Source organism: Sipha flava, unplaced genomic scaffold (assembly GCF_003268045.1).
Source record: "Sipha flava isolate LNK unplaced genomic scaffold, YSA_version1 304_pilon_pilon, whole genome shotgun sequence".
NCBI lineage: Eukaryota > Metazoa > Arthropoda > Insecta > Hemiptera > Aphididae > Sipha > Sipha flava.
The window spans coordinates 258186-281543 of record NW_020272981.1 but is presented as its reverse complement, the minus strand read 5'-3'; the positions used below and the strand labels follow the sequence as shown (position 1 = coordinate 281543).

The following is a 23358-nucleotide window of genomic DNA, read 5'->3' as shown; positions in this document are numbered from 1 at the left end:
AGTTGCTATAAATACATTCAGCCTGTCAGTGAAGTTTTTTTCTTAATTAGTGTTATATTACTAAATTGTATTTAAGAAAAAAATGTTTTTTATTGCTATTTAAATTTCATATGGTTTTTAAATGGTGGATCAGTGTTTGTTTGTGGGGCTTGTTTTATAGATGAAAATTCGGTAGGAAGACTTGCAATATATGAACGGAAACGGGATTAAGTCTGCAAATATTCTACGCCAAAAATGTATATCTATAATTCCATTCTGAAGAATCTCTTAATATATTATAATAATTTAATACAACAAAACAATGTTAACTTTAGAGCATCTTGGAATGTATCGAAGTAAATCATTATTATTTAATTATAAAATTATGGAAACAATCACAAGTCTAGAACTAATATGACATTTGAAAACTAAGCCGTAGGTTAGGTTAGGTTAGTAAATAGGCCGTAAATCTAAAACCTTCAAAAGTAAATTATTCCTTGTATTCACTACAGTTGTTTCCTATATAATTGTATATAATTCACTAATTAAGTATCAATAAAAGTGTAATATTTCATTTTTAGTAACTACTCAAATTAAATCGTATGCTCTTTAATTCTGTATCGTTGTCATACTTGAAAAACGTTTGAACTTCCCCTCTCTGATATTCATTAAATTATCCATAACTATTATTTTTGTTACAGTTTTCTTAAAAAAAATCCCGAAATATTTTCATATTATTACTTAAGTTTCCTTGAAAACATATGCTGAATATAAACGGTTATGAGACATATGTACCATATATTCTATCTCATTGTTAACGAACTTGTTTTGTTGACCATGATCCTAAATTAAGGTCTGGATTTAACAAAATGTATATAAATCTTTATTGTATACGTTTTCAATTTTGAATCTCGGTATCATCGAATTTCAATGATCTATAAATTCGATATACATAGAATATACAAAGTAGTTACAGAAAATGTAAACTTTATTATAAATATGAACACATAATGTATAAATATTATTATTCAGAGTATATTTAATAATGGTTATGTAAACATACTGCGAACAATGAATTCTGCGGCTATGTTATTATTTATTTTGAAAATAAAAATAAAATTTTAAAAATTTATTAGTCTACATGATAGTAGATATGATTTCGTGATTTACTAGACTATGAAATTATTATAATTCTACGAACTGGAGCATTAAAAAATAAATATTTTACTGATACAATATATTTTCGTATATTATAAGAAATGCGTGTTTCCTTTTTAAATAAAATACGAGTTTCATTATTTATCAACTATATTTTTTACGGCCTTGGATGTCATACTACACTCTGTATATAATTTCTAAATAATTCTACTCCATGTTCAACAACGTAATCGTTAGTCATAGCTATGCCTATTTTTTAAAACCTCATTTAATTATTTTGAACTCGTGAGTTCACTTACTAATGTTAAGTAAAATATATATTTTTTGTTTTATTTTATAAAAATATCGGAATCTTAAACATTAATATTTACAAAAATGTTTTGACTTTGGTACATCGCATAATAACGTATAAGTACTATGGATGGTCAATGAATTTCATAGGTATTTAGTGAGTCCACTGAATAATAAGTTTAACACAAATTCGAACGAACTCTATATAATACTATGTATTTTATTCGCCTCGTAGCCGAATAATTAATTTTTTTTATTATAATATTATTTTGATATTATTAAATATATTTTTCTATTACTTCTTTGTGCTTTTTATACTTTCATCAAAATATGCATAATAACGTTCCATCTACATTAGTCTGTGCGAGTGTATTAACAATGTTATATTATTTTTCAAGGAAATACCCAATAATAACGGGTTAATTTTTAAATTTATTTCTCCTTAGTAGTAAATATATTTTCCTCGTTTTATCATTTTCAAGATTACTCATAAAACCCAAATTTTATGTTGTTCATATTTTGTTTAACCGTCATGAAATGTCTTTATTTATTCAAAAGTGAGAAAATGGTTTTTCTTGAGACACCTCAACTAAGGATACTAGTATTTATTACTGTTATACTTTTGAACATTAAAATATTATTGTTTTCGAGATAAAATTTGAACTTATAAATCAACCCAAAAATAAAAATTATTTTTTATCTATTACAAATATGATTTCTACGTTCTCTTATGTTCTTGTTGATTTTTGCCGTTTCATAGAATATTTCTATAACAAAATTCAAAGTATATTTATCTTAAATATAATCTTCAATACTCAGGCTACATAGAGATGTGTCAACTTTTTGGAATTTTTATATTTTAAAATAATAAACATTATCGTCAAACCTTCACTTCTTTCATTATCAAAAAATGTTATTAAGTAATTTTATCGATAAAGTAGTTTGTTTTTAATTTAGTAATGTAATTTTGCTTATAGAGTAATAACATTTGGACTTTATATAAGAATGAAAAATATAACTACCAATATCTTAATGTATCCTTGACTACTCGACCTTTTATTAAATCGTTAGTCAGTGATCATAACTACTATAATAAATTCAAATGTAGCTATATACTTAAATTATTAAAATAAAAGTCAGTTTTGTATGATTTTCTTCATTACTCAGGAAATTATAATAATCAATTCAATAAAAATTGAATAACGTACATTATTTGTGATTAAAAAGAATATCGATGGTGCTAAACTACTTCTGAATTAAAACTGAGTTACTATGATATTAGGTATTATCTGAATTTATTTTAAACTTTTATATTAGTTATTTGATATTGTGATTGAGTTAATGGCAATAATTTATCTTAATGGATGTCAAAAACATTAATTGTATACCTGTTTAAAATATAATTTCCTTTTAATAAAATTTGGACTGCTTGAAATTTATTAAATATACTATGTACTCTAAAGAACAAATCGAACGTAGCTTAAAAAAATTTAACGAATAAAAAAAGTGTAAAAAAAATAGTGCGATCGCTCACGACTATGTTATATAGGTTCAAAAAACAAAATTCTAAACCAAAAAATAACGGTGTGTAAATGTTTTTTTTTTACATAACTGTTACACAATTATGGCAAAATTATTTTTAAATCGGTTTAAAAGTTCCCTTTTTATATATAAAAGTGTTTTCATTTCGCGTAATAAATACTGTCAAGTGACATTCTACTGTGATGGATCAGGAAGTCGTTAAAGTACAACCGTTTGTACCCAAGCTAACCTCTTCTTGACCTATCGATTTATTAGGATTTTCCCAGTAGATGCCTGCAGTGAACATTATTTCTCCTTGCCTTCAATTGTGATTTTGTTAGTTTGCATGTTTTTTATACCCACACTTCGGTTATTTACCCAATGCTTTGGTATACGTCATTTTATTTAATATTAGATAAAATCAAAAGCATCCCTCCGTTCCCCGTAATCAATGTGTTAACGTAGTCAATGTTAAACTTTCATCCATTAAAGAGTTTTTTTTTGTACCGTCAATATTTTTATATCGCATTTTTTATGGGTTTTTAATAAATATTATTTATATATTAATTATTTATGGTGTACAATATGGCGCACAATAGAAAATTTCAATACGTACGTTGTGAGTATCCTCTATTCAATGTAAATCGTAGTGTACACAATAATGTAATTATACGACGGGAAGTTTTAAATAAAAAAATAAAATTATACGCTTATGGAAATAAAAACATTTTATCGTACTTTATATTTTACCAAACCTCATGAACCGTATATTGCCCCTACCAACCGTTAAAATCTACTAGAATTTTATACACGAATATAAATGTACCGTATTGAAATTTTATTTTTCTGCATTTTATAAACGCTCTATGTTTAACGGTCAACGTAATTTAAACTTCTAAGATCCGTAAACGTCCGCAAAGATCTACCTGATCGTTTAATACTTTAATAATATGAGACTTACCTCGCAGCCGTAGAGCATTACTAGGGCATTGCCAATACCGATAATTTAGATAAAGGAGCGACGTTCTTTCTCTGTATCTCAACCAATATGTGATTCGAGAAGGCTTCAAAAAATGGTCCTCTTGAAAATACGATCGATCGAGTGACAATTTTTGAAATATGTTTAAGGCCTTGTTACCGTCATAATATCTGTTTCAACTACATAATTTACTTATCATGCAAACTATGCGCGTGTATTGTAATTATTCAACAGTCGATTCCTTTATGAAAAAAAAAAAAAAATCGATTCCAATCGATATAGACGATATGCGAATGTGCTTTATACACAATCATCATCTGAACGTATCAAATCACCGGAATAATATATACGTTATATATATATATGTATAGAGGAATAAACATGAATCAAATCGTTCACTATTTTTGCGACTCATTTGTACTTGTCGCGTGTTCATATTTAAATATACGAAGTACATGCATATGATACGCGTATAATAATATTACACGAATATTGTTCTGTAAGTTTTTCCGCGATTGTATTGTTTCCGATTGAATTGAAATATTTACTATTATTTGTGCACTTGAAAAATATACTCGCAAATTATAATGTACGTGTTAGTTTTGTACCCAAAATCACGGAAACGTGAGCAGAGTACGCATTTTTATACACGTTGACCTGGTTCGTTATACAAACTACGATTTTCTCACTAAGTTCTAACTTTTTAAAAACCAACCTTCGAGATAATTTTTTCTTTTATTTTTTTTAATCACCCTATTCGGTTAAATTGTTTTTAAGATAAGTTGTGATTTTTTCAAAGTGTATGAATGGAATATGTGTATTTTACTAAATTTTTGTGATGTCGATTATTGATTTGACATAATACATCTTATAGAAAATATGGAATAAAGTGATTGTCATAATCTTAAAACACGGCAATGACATTGATCGGAAATTGAAAAATAAGTGTAAACGTTAACTATTGATAATATTTATAATATTTACAAGCTATATTTATTAATATTTAATAAAAATCTATTATTCAACCTAGCCGGTCAATGGAATAGGCGATGGACACTTGCCTTTTCCTATATGCTGCTAGGAAAATAGTTTTAAATTAGACACGTATAAACTTATTAGGAATAAAAAAATAAATCATATACATTTTAAAACACATAAAAATCGGTTGTATTTCCTTTCTGTTTCCTACAACAAGCATCGAAGCATAAGACGATGACTGTTTATAGAAAATGCCTGTATTTTACGCTGTAGTTGAAACGTAAAACGGTGAATATTTTTCGCACATCGATAGACATGATCAGTGTCGGATTGGCAATAGCCGCTAGACCGTGAACTCGTCTAGGGTCCTCGACCGAATTTATATCGAGGAACCTCTATTTCTAAAACTTTATAAATCATAACAACCGTTGAAATCGATATTTTTAAATTTTTTATAGTTTTAATTGTTGTGTTTTTAGTGAACTAGGAAAATAACTGTAATGTAAAAAAAAAAAAATTGTACAATTTGTATATCATTAAAAAAATATTAAGTATCATTATTATTTAGGAATTATTTTTGAACATATTCACGGTGAACGTCGTCAAATAAAAGGACACACAAAGTACAATATCGTATTATACAAATAATATAAAGTTACGAGTTGATGGTAACGGATATACTGATTAATTGTGTACAGGCGCACTTCAATTACTGGACGCGATAGGACGTTTCCTGTTATTAGTGTATCTAACGATTACTATAGTCCGAAAATGATCATACTTAGACTTGAGATCAACTTTTAAGTTACCTAAGTTATCACGATAGACTTCTGAGTTTTCGAGGTTGTCACAATAGACCAAAAAAAAAAATAAATAAATAAAATAAAATAAATAGTTTGTCACTGAGCGAAAATATATTATATACGCATGATGCATATTACACTTAAATAAAATATTTTATTTTATAAAAATTATCTTCTACCTGTTTTTCAAATCACAAAATTAGCTATAGCCCAAAATATGACCCAAACGCAACCCAAAAACGCAAAAATAAATAACCTATAAGCGCAAAAAAAATTACCTTTTTACAACCCATAAGCGCAAATTAATTTTACAAAAAGAAAGTGTATTTTATTAAAATAATATAATTATTAAGCTTTTAGTGATTATAAAATTAATTAAAAAAATTTAAATTTAAATGATATATCAGTAGTAGGTGTAATATTATAATGAGTACCTTAAATAAATATTAATATTAAATTTGAAATTTGCAAATCTTTTTTTCAGTATACATGTTCATGGTATTTTTATTGGAGTTGACTTTAGAGCTGCGTTTTGTGGTTTTTCGCCCATTTGATAGCATTTTTAAATAAACTTTGGCCTTTATAACTTCGGTTGTTTAAACACTACGATAAAATTATAGATATAATTGATCTTTCAAATGACGGTGGTATAATTCTGGACCATTAGTAGCCCTTGGCACATTTAAAGGTGTCTCAACCCAGAGGTGCGGTGGATATCTGCAGTCATTTGCAATAAAATTTGCTAAAATATAATCAGAAAATGCTGATACCTTATCATTGTCAGGAGTAATAGAAAATAGTTCATAAAATGCATTTCAGTGAAAGGTAAAAAAGCTAATCCGAAAAAATACTTTAACCAATTTTAAATTTCTGATTCATTTTTGTCATATTCAGTTTTAAGTCCCAATTTTCTAATTTGTCTGTACCAAGCTTGTGCTAGGTGAAACCGGTGACATTTAATTTGTGCATATGGAAAAATACACAAAATTATAAGCGTTTATGATCATTATGAGCCGATAATTCAAAATCCATAAGTATATTTTGAGATATACTTATATAATAATTATTATATATATAATTATATATATTAATTATGTATTAGTATATAATGTTTTTATTAAATATCACATTTTAGCATAAATATCATTTGTTTTGGATTGCAACATACAATACACCACTTAAACGTACATTTATTTATATAGAACATGAACTGTATACAAAATTACTCTTGGTTGTGAAATTACAATTTTTGATTCTTCATCTACATGACAAAATGTTTCTTTACGATGTGTAGTAATTATTAATAATCTTAAAATGAAACTTATAGTGTAACGGGTGCAATATTTCTTTTTGCTCTTTTATTTCACTACTAAGGTACAAAAGCGCAAAATAAATTTGCGCTTTAGGTTTATCAAAAAAATAAACGATTTGCGCTTTTGGGTTTCACCGACAAAATTCTCCCGGACGAATACGATCACTATAAGCGGCGACTGCTATATGAATAAATCAAATTCAATATTTTGTTTCAACACCGGATATGCATTACAAATAATTTTAAATTAAAAGGATAATCATTGATCATACATCTTTTTTGATATTAGTTGTGATTTGAAATTGGTATTCCTGATTTTTGGTGGAAAGTCAGTGGAAATTGTTTTGGCATCTCAAGGGCTCTGTGAAAAAACAAAGTTTGAAAACGGCAGATGTATATATATATATATGTCCGGCAGGCGATGGGTTTGAATTTCCGCGGAGAATCGGACGGCATCCGCACCACCCCGGCCTAGAGCGCAATATACGGACGATCGTTGCGCCAAGGGCCGGGGATGCTGCTCGTGTAATGAAGTGTGTACCGCGGTGGCTGGCCGAGATGGACTGCTGTCATTATACGTAAGTAGACTCGAGTCGTCGCCATCGGTCGACAGTGGCGTGAAATAATGAAATGAGGTTTTAGAACGATTGCCGCGATTACAGTCTCTGTTGCTGTATATAATATATATATATATATATATACACGTACTGGAACGTATTTTGTAAACTCGGTTCGCCAACGGACGAGCCAATTACTCGAAATTAAATTTTGTCCGACGGTATGTTTGTGTGTGTGCGAGTAGGGGATGAAGAGGATAAAAATCGATTTCCGGCGTATAATATTATTTTTAACGCCGTCGCAGTCTGGCGCGCGTTTCATGTGAAAATCTTTCGTGCGTACCGTATACCTACACGTGCGTTTACAGTTTCTCGACCACTGTGCGTCGTCGTGGGGAAGTAAATCGAATAGCGCACAAAACGAACAATCGTTTTTCTACCAAAATTAATACTTGCAATAAACAAGTGGCATTACGATCAAAACTTATGCGTGTTCAAGAAATCCGTTTGAAATATAGTTTCTAATTAAAATAAAATATTTGCTGATACACACGAACATTATTGTAGAAGGTTATTTTTCGGCCGTCATAACTGTATTTCGTTACGAATAATGAAATATTTCAATGCAGTGGGATCATAATACAATGGACGAGAAACACGCGCGCGGGTGTGTGTGTATGGTATACGGTCGATTTCCGTTAACATACTAGACGGTTTCATGTACCGTATCGTGTACCGCGATTGTGTACACCGTATCTACGTTTTCTGAACACAATATTTGCTTTGCCATACAATATATGTTAGGAAGTCTCGCTCCGATATAAATCTATACTGCGGAAACGCATCTAGTGAATTCGCGCGCGCGCACGGTACAAGTACTTTGGAGGAGGAGAAATATGTACGTACGCACACGTCTATGCGTATACGAATTATCGTCGTCAAGTAAAATACGCCATATCCGCGAATATCCGGTAAAAAAATAACAATTAAAGAGTCTTTTCACCGTTTTTATTTTATTTTTTTTTTTTACATCGAATATCCTGACCCCGCGGTACGCCTTATAATCACAACTTTTGTACACATAATCCGCCCCTGAAGGATAGTCGCTCGTCGTATACATTTCATTATCGTCTCTTCATGTTCGTAATACAAGTGTGATTGTTATTATTCGCCGTACGTCGGGTAATCCATTTGCACGTAATGCAGCGGCAGAGGGAATTTTAGTCTTAAATTGTACACAATCAGCATCCGCCCACCAATATCCCGGTGGAAAAACATTTTTTTTTTTTTTTTTTTTTAATTTAACGGTATTTATTATAGTAATAATAAAAACAATTTACCTATCTTTACATCTCTCGTACGGCAGTCTGAATGGCGACAAAACCCTTTTTACGACGCCACTGATGTTTAACAAACGCAGCAAACGACGTCGTACCATTCGTACATCTATGCACACCAAGCGGCTCGTATACTAATTGCTTTGCGTTACGAACATTATATACTTGTACGTGTGTTTTGTGTTACAACGAAGTCCGTGTATTTTACCCGTAGCGTATACATCACGCGTATATATTTCGGCGATACCCGATTGAGCACGGTCATTATCTACCGACCCGATAAAAAATAAATAAATATTTTGTACAGCGCTACCAGATTTTCACTAGCACGTAATTGTGCAGATATTATAAAAAAAAAATAACTAATATAACAAGTAATTAACATATTAATTGAATAATATTTTGTTATCGATCGATAGGTACCCACGGATGTTGAAAATAAAGGGATGGATAGGAAACCAGAACTAAAAACTACGATTGCGCTAAATTGTGATTGACTGTTATTGTATGTACCTGCATTGCAAATAAAACCTAGTCAGTCTGTTATGTTGTCTCGTGTTCGTGTTCCTTTAAAAATAGTGTATATTTTGCAAACTTAATGATTTTATGATGGAAAATAATGAATTACAAATTATTTTATCCGAGAGAGACAAAGAGTCAGCAGCTTTCAATTGCAGGTTTATTGGTTGCAAAAAAAAACCCAATAAAAGATTTTAATTTATAAATATTAAGGTATAATCAAATGTGTTTTATTTTTTAATAATAATATTCTACGGTGCGGATTGGTAAAGTCGCACCTGTTTTCGTGCTCAATCGTGTTGTTTTTTCGAGGTTTTATTGCGTTCTTATATTTTTATTGTTTGATTGCATCCGTGCTCAATCGGGTTCCAACCATACGTATCCGTAATACACATAAAGCAACTTACACACATATACTTAGTGAAATAAACATGCGCGATCGATTGCGATCGTAAATTCTTGGAGTTCGCCACTCTTGGTTATGATTTAAGTAAAGGGTGTACACACCGCGTCGTTTGTATTGTTGTGTTTCAATAAATCGACGGACGCGCGGAGATAACTGTTTTGCGACGGTGAAAATAACGTCTTTCCGATGCACGACGATGCGATACTCATCCGCGTCATACCCGTCGATGGATATTCGTCTCGTTGTGGAAAAAAAAAAACGCGTATTCGTAAGGTCGGTCAAGAATTTTGAGCTGCAGCTCTGCACGCCTCTTCCATTCCAAAAATCGCTGCTCCGAACAACCTTTTAAGTTCGGGCTCCCGCATTGTCCTTTGGAGTTCATTCACGACGATTAGATTACATTGGCCGGTAGCTTCGGTACGAAAACTGATAAAATTACACGTGTGTTAAACCGAAAACCGAAACGATTGTTATGTAACGTATAGCGTTCCCCCAAACGCCAACCGCGCACAATTTAAGCGAAACTCTGGAAACGTTCCTGTCACAGTAATAAATTAACAATAATAGTACAGTTCTATTTCGTACGTTTGCGTATACACGAGGGTAAAAGCGCCCAACACACACAATATAAGTGATGTGCCGCTAACCCTCGTCGTCAACAGTTTAATAAGGGTGGCCGCAAACATCGCACCAATTCGATATTCGCGAGTAATCAAATTTTCACGTAATGTTAAATGTTAAATGTTAAAAAAAAAAAAAAAATGATTAAATGTTAAATGTTTAAAAGTTAAATGTTAAAATGATGTAACTCCAAATCACTCGTATACACGTACACATAGAATACACCACCGGAAGACAGGAACATTCGTTCGGTGTCTTAACTTTGTGCACACTTCTACACTCGTTGGTCAGCGAAAACATTGCGGGTTCAGTGTTACAATCTTCTCCATGAGTATATACACGTATAATATAATGCGTACTTCAAAATGCTTTTCATGTCCATGTACGTAGAGACCCTTCTCAGCACGGTGCACTCCAATTTCAATCTTCATTCGCTAATTAAGTGTGCCATCGAATACGTCTTTTTACGTGTTGTCCAATACGCTGTCGATGATTGCCCTTTGTACCTGTATTATCATTTATCAAATACCCAACACTTCGTGTAAATAAGCATAATCAATAATTATTTCGAATTCGCGTTTTGTAAACGCGTGTTTACAAAACCTGAATTATAGTCTTGTTAAAGTCCACTGAACTTTAATGTTATACCTAAACACAGAGCCGTCTTTAGCTATGTAGGGGTCGTTGAGCACATAGAAATTAGAGGCCCATTTAAAAACAAAAGTACGAATATTATTTTACATTATGTATTTAATTTCCAAATAATAATAAATATTTGGAATTTGAAACGATGTTTTTAGACTTAACTCTTTTTTTCAAAACCGTATCAACTGTATTATTATACAACGAAAATATAATAATAAATAAATTTGTTGCTACATGTCATTATACGTCGATAACTTGTTTGTCAAATTCATCGCTAAAGAAGTAATTGTCGGATTTATATGGTAATATTTTATATTTTGAGTTGAATATAAATATATATATATATATATTATATAATATTATTTTATATTATGTTAAAATAATTACAACTTATTACTTAAGCCATGCAGTCAAATATTTATTTGAGATAGATCGCGCCGATATTTTACAACGTTAAGGTGTAAATTATATTTTTTGAAGATTTCGTTGGTCGGTTAAAGACATAATGATTGCATTGGCTAAACATGATCACCGTTTTCCGTAGGTAAAACGATATATATACAGGCATACGATGTACAAGTTTGAGTAGGGCCAAAACTTTCTAAATTCATATCATTTAAGCTTTTTAAAACAAATCGCTTCGCATCATAACACTTTCACAATACGCTACAGACACAATGAAATAGCTTAGTTTTACGCCTTTAATCTTCAACCCTGTTTTCAGGGGCGGATCCAGAGTCGGGGAACTGTGGGTTAAGCCATTTCAAGAGGTCATTTATTAAGAATGAAACTGAATTAGAAATTAATACCTTGTAAAAAAAAAAAAAAAAATATATGAGCATAAAAGTGTATAAATATATTTATATTACATTTTAGAATTAATTATACCACCGATAATGGCAATATATATGATAATATACATGGCATTCATTTTTCAAGTAACTCCGATGGGCCAACTGTCCAAGAATCCAAATCAAAGTCTAAAAAGAGAAAACATTTTTATTGTTTTAATAAAAATTAATATAAAGTTAATAGGGTAGAACACGATTGGGTACGTTTGTCTTTTTTGACAACACGATTACGTATGTAATTGTATGCAACGTTGTCAAATTTACTGATTTCACCGTGTTATACCTAATAAATATATATATATGTATAAATATAGAATACTAATAGTTCTATAATAGTTCATAAAAAAAAAAAATTAATAATAAAATAATAAATAAAATGAGGATGACTAAATAAAAGTAATTAATAAATAACTACAACCAACAGTTTTTATTTAAATGAAATTATTGTTAATAAATTATTTGAAAATGCTTAAATTTGGATTTCTTGACATCTATAACCTACTACTTTTACTGAAACTCGGAAAATACCGTATAATATAACGGAAATAACGAAATTTCGTTATATCTAATATATTTGATAATTACATCATAAACAATAAACATAGGTAATTAATGAAATAAAACACAAAGTATTTATTAACTTTTTTAAATTCTCTTATGGACATTTGGTATACACCAATACCGGTATGAGCATCAACGTTTAAAACTTCGTACGCAATCGTGTAGTTAAAAATCAGGTAAACTTGAACGGAATCGTGTAGCTTAAAAAGGTATCGCCGATAACGAACGTACGCAATCGTGTTTACCCAATTAATAACATTGACAACTGCACATTTTCGGTCGCGTGACTTGTGTATATCAACATCCTAGCTGGTACCTGACTGTACTGTTCTTTCAAGTCGAAGTTAAGTGCGCAGTTATTTTTTTCCTAAACTTTCCGTCTCTGCAAACAACAGTGCACACGGGTTATGGACTACATAAAGCGTACCATGACGGATGAATATGTCGACAACATACGCGATATATATTTAAAAGATACTCGTATATTGTAAATATATGTGTTACGGGAAAAGTAGGAAATCCAGGCATTATGATATAATGCCCAGGCGTTGTACGCAATGTCCGAATACTTTGGGCAATGAAAAAATTAGCTTCTCAGCACTTGAAATTACCATACATTGACCCGGCAGTGTACCAACCTGGTTTCAAGTGGATAATGTGAATTCAATGCGCTGCGCATATTTATATCGAATAGCGTTTATACGTAACCATATCTATACTTACATATTTCATTCGTTTGATACCATGACTTACAAGGTACCTATCTAATTATACACAATGTATGCAACAGTTGCGGTCGATAATAAATATTAATAATAATATTAATGATATTAATATCGATATGCTAAAAGGGATTTATTATCCAGGTATCACTATTACAAATAACTTTGAGGGAAGTGGCAAGAAAATGTCCAACTATCTTGGATGGCCAAGAGTGTGATAGGTGTACTGACGATACATTATTTAAGACCAACCGGTGTAAATGCAAAAAGTCTGGTCGACTTTGTAACTCAAAGAGCCATAACAGTGGTGTAATAATAAATAAAAAATTATATAATTCTAATTACCTAACATTACTTAATAACAATAATTTATTAAAACAACTCTAATTTAATAATAAATAATATTCGTTTTATTCATCTCAAACTACTTTTATATAATAATACTAATTGTTCAATAGTAGATAATATTGAATTTTTATGTTTAATAAAATACCCAGTAAAATTTTATGTTTAATTTTAATGTTTTCAATACTTGTGTTCTACAGTGCCCATGTCTAATTAGACATTGTATGCAATGTCCGAATAAAATAAAATTATTCATGCTTTGTCCTCGAAAAAAAATCCTTCGGGCATTATGTACAATGACCGGGCACGGTGCACTATTTCCGACTTCCTACTTTACCCGTAACGTACGAAATATTATGCATCTCGCGTTGAGCTTTGTACTTTATTAATTAAAAGTTCATTGAATCGCGCACGCACTGCCGCCAGTCCTAGTCGACATGGGAATAGTTTGACACGTGATGACGTGACACACGCGCACACACACACGCACGCACGTACACACACACGCATATACGCACGCACGTATACACACACGCATATACGCATGCACGCACGTACATACACATGCACATGTAAATACACAACGAATTTTTACGCCAACCCTTGCTACTGCACGAAGACCCCAATGACGGAGAAAAATTATTAGTGTACAATAGCACTATAACCCCTCTAAACTATACTTGTGCTGCGAAAATTTCCTCTTTCTAATGCTTTTTAGTGCACTAACGTGACTGTTGCTTATACTATTTTCGAGTACTAAAACAGGTCTGGTCTGCTTTACGTCAAAAATCGCTTTTATCCTCGCATTTACATCGTTCGATTTCGATAAACGTATTGCAACGCATAGTCTTTCTTTGCGAATGAGGGACAAGTGTCGTCAAACGCGTCAAATTCTGTACTACCCGATGTTCACTGCGAATTCGATTACGAATCGATAATTATTTCAGATCCTGAACCGAACGAAAATAAATGAACGACACAATTGATTAATAAAAACGATTGGATAATTTTTTGTTTCCAAACAAATTTCAAATCAATCTTCATTCGCCTTGCGAAACACCTTCGGAAATCAATAATCGGAGATATACGATAACTGTTTTACATACATTGTTGCAATAAAAATCGGACGCAAAAGATACAATTGAAACATCATTTTTACTATGCATAAAACATACCAAAAGAATACTTAGGAGCATAAATGTTGAACTTCGTACCACGTACATTTATCTTTCTTATTTTTATAGGATGAATACTGTACTGTATAGTACTTTATGGTTCGAAAATGTAATTCCATTCATATCTTCCTGTGCTATTTGATACCTTTATACCACATGTTAAAAATTAAAAGATTTAATTCTATAAGTTTCTATTATTAGTTTTTGAGTTTAAAACATGGAAAAATATAACGAACATAATGACGATGATTATTTCTAACCATTAATCTTGGCTTTTGTTAAAAACTGTTCTTGCATAATAAGTGCCCAATTTTAAGTTTAAAGACCTGTAATATTTTCACAAGCATCATGCATAAAATGGTTTTATTACCTGTTATCAATATTTTAGTAGCCACGTTATTGAATGTGTAAGAAAATTATGTTTTTGGTGTACACCATAGGTACTTTGCATCGTTTTTTGTTCGGAATCATTTTTGGAATATTATAATTAATTATTGCTTTCAAATATATGCAAATAGTACAAATACAACACAACAAAATATCAGCTTCCTTCGGACCTTAAAAGTGTGTTTTCTTTTTTTAAATAAACATATTCTCGCACATTATTTTTAGTCTCGAAATATAAAATACGGCTTTTCTGCATTTAGTGGTTATAACCCACACCTATATAGATTATATTTTATACTTTTACGCATGGTTTTATCGTACTGAACGCGTTAAGTCGTTTACATACCTATGTATAATATCATAACGGATTCACGAATACGTACGCCGACTTACTCGAGCAACGCGTCCTAAAAGTTTTGATAAATAGCTAAAAATGTTGAGGCACTGCGCGTATATAATGTGTAACGCACGCACGTATTGTGACGACGAGGTATAATTATATTTGTCTTCGTCCGATAGTTTTACACGTCGTACGCACTACAATATAGTTGTGTGTATAGTTTAAATACGTGTGTGTGTGTGTGTGTGTGAACAGTAATAAATTAAAATTTCTGGTATGAATACGTGTGAATCGACGGCACCGAAGAGTTGAGAACACGCGTCACATAAGTTTCGGAATTTATACATACTTGAGACCGTCGTTTATGTATTGTAACTTATATATACGCATGTGTATGTAATAACAACGCGTGTACGCAAATAAAAGTATTCAATAGGGGTAGAGGCCGTTTGCCGAAAGTTTAACGAATGCGGGGTTCGCGAGGCTTTCAATGGCATCCGTAGAAAAAAATAGACATTGCGAAATTCGCGCATAAAAAAATATGAAACCGTATATCATAACTAGATGCCAGGATTATAGTGTTTTGCATATATATATATTTTTGATCCTATGCAGTCGGACGGGGGTTTGAAATCCTTACAAATCATGAAACGCGTAAATTAATGGCAAAAGCCTTTTTTTTTTTTTGCATATTTGATTATATTTCAAGATAAAATAATACTTAGTATGGTAAAAAACAGTAGAGAATTTATCGATTAATAGTATAGATTTTCGATATTTTTTGTTGCAGTCGTGTAAATATAATAAATTATGTATTCGATAATAGTGATATTGAAAAACATGGTAAAAGTTTTGAATGAAAATAATAAAGTACAAATTATAGATAATTTAATAATACGATTACTGATTTTGCAGCATGCTCTTGTGATTTTAGTTGATAACGAATGTTCTTTCAGTGTATATGAAAATGTTTTACGGACCGCCATACCAATATGACACCAGATTATATGGAACAAAATATTGTTGTCAACTGTTTTCAAAAGTTTTCTCAATTAAAAAGATATAAATAATATAATTTAATTAAATAAATAAAATGTAATCTAAGATAAAATTGTTTTTTAAGCTATATTATTTTTTATAATATACCTGTTTATATCAGTTTTTATTCTTTTGCATATAATACTTATTTATGCATACTTTTTAATTAATAGAATATGTTAATGTAAAAGCATATTATTCCAAGTATTATTGAGATTTTTAAAAAATATTAGAAGAATATTAAGCACCTTATTTTTAACTATTTTAAGATAATATATTTCTGGACTCTAGTTATAATCAAACTAATTAGGTGACGGGAAGGAATAGATTATTGTTATTATCATAATCCCGTCTGTGGAATGAAGAGAGATTAACATAACGCTAAGGAGGGGCAAATGGTCATTACGGAGTAATATTTTTTAAATTATTCACAGAAACGGGGGAAAAACAAAAATTAATAATGGACGATTATTAATCGTTTACAAATCATTGAAATTTAAATAAACTGGTAGGAGCTGCATGAAACCTACAGATGTGATGGAATTAAAGAAGTTGGGAAACACTGATGTACATCGGTGGCGCAGCGTTACGTCTACACAATCAGATGCGACCGTGCGACGTCGCTTATCGAATCGTATTTTATTACGGATAAAACGCGTGGATTAAAACGTATACATACATATGTTGCACACGTGCGATTTACAATTTAAATATCGTAACTTTAAATTAAATGGAAATGTTAACAAGAAATTAATACGATTTTACGTCGTGTTTTGCCCCTTTTAGTTTCGCAAATCATGTACAATATCCGGTCCATGAGATCGACGTCGTCGCATTATACACTTCTTACAGTTTAACCGCCTAAAAGCTTAACCACAACGGTGTAATAGATACGAACCCCCGTCCTGTAAATGCGAATTCGTGTCTTTGTGGAAATATATGTGACTGGACAATGTGTTTTTGTTTCGATTATTTTTCGGTTAATACCATTTTATTATTTTGCTACCGAAAGCATTTCCAAATGAAATACACCATAAACGTATACGCAAGCGCGTTCCCATGCAATGACTGGAATGGAAATTTCCACACGTGCTATATATGTTTATACCTACTCTTAAAGCCGCCCTCAGTTGTGCGATGGAGCGTTATCGAATCGTTGAATTATAGTCCTTAAGATTTTCCGATTTGAACGTACTATAAAAAAATATATATATTCCACCGGTTTCTCGTATATATTTAGGTAGGTATTGCTATTTTTTTTCTAGAAAAATTGAATTGATATTTTGCTATTTATTGATCCATATGTATTAAATAGATTAAGAAGTTATTTTGTGTTCCAAAAACAGTAAATCATTGTTATTTTCAATTTTCATTTCTAAATTTCTATTGTTGCTTATTCTTTCTATATAGTACTATACATTATTATATTTCCTAAATAAGCTGTTGAATTTTGATTTATATTCTCGTTAAATACACATTATGCACTCAAATAATAACGTTTAGAAAAATCAATTAATTTGAGATAGTATTTTAAGATTTAACTTGTTCTTTGTTATTATAACTATTAAAAATAAATAAATAAAATTAGTACGTGGACTTGCGCTTAAAACTATAAAAACATTTGTACACTTTTTAATATAAATTAGATTTTGCTATCTTTTTAAAACAATATTTTTCTCCTTCTAGATCGTAATAAATAAATTGGTATTCGTTTGCAACTTATATAATCATATTTATATTTATTTTTATTTTATCAAATATATTTTTAAGTAATCTAACAGTCATCATTCATCAAATAACAGGTTGATTGTAAAAAAAAAAAAAAATCACAAGTATATTATATAAGTTTGTACACATATATTTTATTTAATAAAATTACGTTTAGATAAGAAAATAATTATGTAATATAGGTCTAAACTAAATGAGTAAATCTATTTAGTAGTAAAATGAATTTTTCTATTAAAATTTAACATTGTTGTATCCTCTTTTTTCTGATTGAATAAAACGGTTTAATGAAAAATTCAACAAAACTAATCCTCTAACCTAGGATTGTTTGATCGAGTGAGTATTAACCCTCATTCTTCTTATCACTCTTTCTCTCGTTTTTCACCGTACGAGTACATACTTCAAGAACTAATCGATTAAGGGCTTTGACATTTTTCACTCTTGACTCTTCTGTGAGCCTAAACCATTGAGCATTTTTAACATCATTCAAACTTGGTGCAAAAGTGTACTGCAACGTAACCATATTCGTTTATATTCTCAATATGTACTTCAATCGAAATACACGGCAAATAATATAGTATAACTGATAGATATCTGAAAGAAAAAATGGGTGCAGTGTAAAAAAACTTGTATTTAATGTAATTAATCTTTGCGATAACGGAATATCAATTTTCCAGATCATTCGATATACATTTCCAGGATTTAAAAAATATACATAACTAGTTGACCCGACAAACGTTGTTTTATCATATAAATTATTTCTAGAGAATAATTTGCTAGAAAAAAATAACTAATTTTATATAAGTGGGTAAGAATGTGGTATATAAGTGGAAGAGGTGTGGAGTGTTGTGAACGGTGACGGAATATAAAAATAAAAAAAACATCAAAATTTATTTTTTTAATAATTTATTAAAATTGATCCTTTAAAATTATATACATCGCTAATTATGTCAATATTAGTAAAAAACAATATCAATTCCTTAATGTAACAGAGTGTAAAATATTTTTTATTATCCCATCTTTCGTCAACACAAACTGGATGGTTCGAGAGCACGTCACGTATAATTGTCCGTGTGAAAAACATGATGTGCTCAAATCTAAGCTACAGACAGACATCGTTTGGCCTTGAAACTTATTGATAGTCATTGCTAATGCCAATCTAATTGGAAATTGAAGGTGTTTAAATTGTATTGGCACATCTGTGGGTATAATAGGGATTCGCGGTAATAATACATTTTCACCTCGGAATTTTCCATTTAAAATGATGGCTTCAATAACATTTTTCATTAATTTTTTAACGACTAATCGCGTATCGTTGCACAACCATGGTGGGATCAAATTACGAAGCAAAATAACCGGAGATCCAACCTTCAGTTGTAAATTGTGCGGTGGCTTGCATGGTAAATCCACTGAGTTTAAAAACTGTTTTATAATTTACAGCTTCGTTAGCATCGTAAACTGTATCAATATATTTTTATGACACCAAGTCTCCTGGTAACAAATGTTGTATCTTGAGATTAAATTCGTCGACGTCCACATTTTTTGCTGCTAAAATTGCTCTTTCTGCCAGCCACTCATGATTTGTGTATTGTCTGTGTACATTAGGAAATATCTGGTCAATGAGAGCATCTTGCGAATCAATGATTGTGCAGAAATCGGTCGGTAGTTTTATGCATCCCGTTTTATCTGTAGTAACTTTCCCATCACCGATATCTATCAATTGTTTTGAGAATTTTCCGCACGCAGCTTTTTTTGATTGAATCGCAAGTATCGAAATCGTTTACTCTCTATCTTTACATGCATGTCGACCATAAATTGTTGGCAAAGTTCATGACATCATAGAATAACGTTGTCCTGATCGCGTCTAATCATCAACCGATTTGCATAATAATCCTTCGAACTAACATTCTTGTTTGTTTTAGCGCCTCTTGCGGGATCTTGTTGTTTAATATTTATGCAATACCCGTCATTTAATAAAATTAGTAGTTGTTAAATAGTTTTTAATAGTTTAATTTAATAGTTCATTTTCAATTGCACAGTTATCGACTGGGTCAAAAATTATTAAATTGAACTACGATTAATAAATCGTATACAATAGCACTTTTCCAAAAAATTTTTTCGTAAAAACCTTCTTCTGACAATTATGAACAATTTAAAAAAAAATTTGAGCCAAATCAGCCCAGCTGTTCTCAATTGATGAAATGTTATATATTTTTGGCTCAATTTTTATGTATAGATAAGTATACCTACTAATTCCGTTAAAAATCTTTTCGTGATATTTGAGTAAGTTAATTGTACCATTGTAAAATATAAGAATTTACAGCTGTTTAGAGTGCTATAGTTTTTATTTTTTAACTCGTTCTGTTACATAATAATTAAATTAAATTGTAATTGTATAAAACAATATTTAGTGACTTAACGGTGTTATAAATTTCAATTATGAAATTTTCATTATTTTCTTGTATTGTTTTTAATTATTCGTACAAACATTTCTAATATATTGTTTTATTTTTTAATTCTTTATATTTTAAACACTTCGAGTTTTAATATTAATAGCAGTACGAGTAACATTGTAGATGATTAAGTGGCACACCATGCACAATACAATGTTATTTTCCACTCTACGTGCAGTGAAAACTTTTGTTCCGCATCCACCCATAATAGATTGAAGTGGAAAATGTTTCATATTCATATTTGCGTAAAGGCTAAAAGAAAACCACTAAGTTTTCGTGAAAAATATCTGACCATGGTATTACGGTGAAATTTCGTCGATATCAGTAATGTGTTAAGATACACAACGCCAAACGTTTCGAAATCAAGAATGTGTAGATGTCTCCTGAGATGTTTGTAGTAACGCGTTGCACTTTATCGACGTGAAGTTAGCCTCTTCGCTCAACCTTTTATCACACCAGCCATGTCGATGTTATGTTATGTATTGGGACTTATACGAATTTCGGGTACTTAGTCTAAAGCGCGCATGCGACTTCGTATGACAAAAAAAATATTACTTTACAGTTTTATCAGATTATTATTACAATTTTTTTTTTATGTCTTGAAAATCGTGTTTGTTACGCGTGTACAAGCCATTTGCCAGTATATAATTAATAATATTATGATATGTAATTATCTATGAATCATACAAATATTGTCAACTCTCGTGATAAGTAAAATTGCTATTGTGGAAGGTTGTATTATTAATTTCTGTTAAATATTACTATAGCACATGTTTATTTACCTGTTAAATTATGTTCATGATTATTTTTCTCGCTCCGCGCTGGCCGCAAACCCACTACCTCAGTATTATTTGGCATAAAACATCGGTTCTTAAACTATGCTCCGCGGAGCTCTAGGGCTTCACAAGAGAAGTCTAGGGGCTCCGTGGGCTTATCTGAATTAATTAAATTTAAATATTATTATATTTTTTCCTGTGTTTTAACCTGCGCAATTATTGCGAAATGAGTGGTACATTTTAGTGACACACATTTAATTAACAACTCAGACTTTTGATAAAATTTTGTTATTCTGACATCATTACTTGGTTGGTATTTTCACAAAACTAAATGAAATAAATTTATCAATACAACGTAAAATGACTACAGGTTATCACAGCAAATGACAAAATCCGAGCTTCTAAAAAAAATAATAATTTAATTGAAATATTGATAATTATTTTTGTCTTGAATATAAATTCCTGATTTTCAGGGATACAAATAATTTTTTGAGAACATAAGGGCTCCGCAAATAAACTAATAACATAGAGTACTCTGTTAAATCTATCGAATGTTTGTATTGTTTTTTTAAAATGGGATATTATTGAAGCTATTAATACATACAAATGAAGTGAGTTTAAAACATTTATTCATCGAATTCGGTCTAATCATTAAGTACGTATCACTTTAAACTAATTCCATATTATTTTAAATCGTATGTATACTCCTTGTTATTACATTTTAATATAGCTTGGTGAAATAAAAGCTTAACTATTTTTCGTTAATATTTTCAAGTACCACGGCCGTGCAATTATGTGATATCACGATAAATAATATATAATATACTATTGTATTTTAATCCTCATTATATGCTTGCGGTATGTTTCACTTTAACGTCAAAATAATTCATCAATTGTAAGTGTTTAGCTCACTAAATTTTCCAACAAAAAATTAAATGTTTTAAAACATTTTCAATTCCTATGTACACACAAAATATAATATTCAATGAAAAAACTAAAATAAAAATGAACATAGTCCTTATTCCTGTTTATATTTTATTCATGATCATTTTTGTCTTCTCCGTTCTATGTGAATATAATATGATGAGAAATAATTCGAACCTTTTCTCCATTTCACAAAATGGAAAGAAAATAATATTCTTTACTTCCTATGTCACTTATCCTTGAAACATAAATAATCGTTGGATTTACTATAATAGTGAACAGTATACTATTGAGTAGTAGACGAACACCAATTCCAATGTGAGTGTTCTTGTGAGTACTCAATTCTATGCAATAAAATATAATGGAAATTATGAATTGAGGTAAACTCGTACAATAAATTACATAAAATATGTACACATCAGAAATAATTTTAATTTAACTCGTAATATGTACATATTTATTGAATATACATCAGTTTAATAGCTTATCAACGAAAAGAAAACCACATGTTTATTTTTTTCGTTTTACTCCATTTTTTAATTTTTTTTTTTTTTATTATTAATTTAAGTTATTGTTACGGACCTATAGTATTATCTTACTTTTTAATGAAATTAGCAATTACTAAACTTAATAAAGAATTATATCTGAGAATATAATATTTATGAACATTTATTAAAAATTGTATATGTCAGAAAAGGGTCCTAAAGGCTACATTCCTATTTCCCTAGCTAATATATTTAATATTTTAAGTACCTACCCTTTGTTGATTTCAGTGATGTAACCAGGAGAGAATTGAGTTTGAATTTCCAACCCATATTATGCAGTTTTTACAATCATGCTATAGTTAATTTAATTATTTAAATTAAAATGAATATCACCATCGACATAATTTGACAAATATACATATCTTTGGTCAAAATATAAAAATAAATTATTCAATATGTAATGTGTATTA

At 30.3% G+C, this 23358-nt stretch overlaps 1 protein-coding gene across 2 annotated transcripts in view; it reads left to right on the top strand.

Moving 5' to 3' along the window:
- LOC112686335 overlaps positions 1-23358 on the top strand; it is a 109929-nt gene that overhangs the window by 45997 nt on the left and 40574 nt on the right. The window contains exon 2 of one of the 2 annotated variants that reach the window (XM_025558557.1): positions 7440-7599. The exons of the other annotated variant lie outside the window; for it this stretch is intronic. The gene's annotated coding sequence lies outside the window, so the exon portion shown is untranslated. The remainder of the gene's footprint in view (positions 1-7439; positions 7600-23358) is intronic. 2 annotated transcript variants of the gene reach the window in all.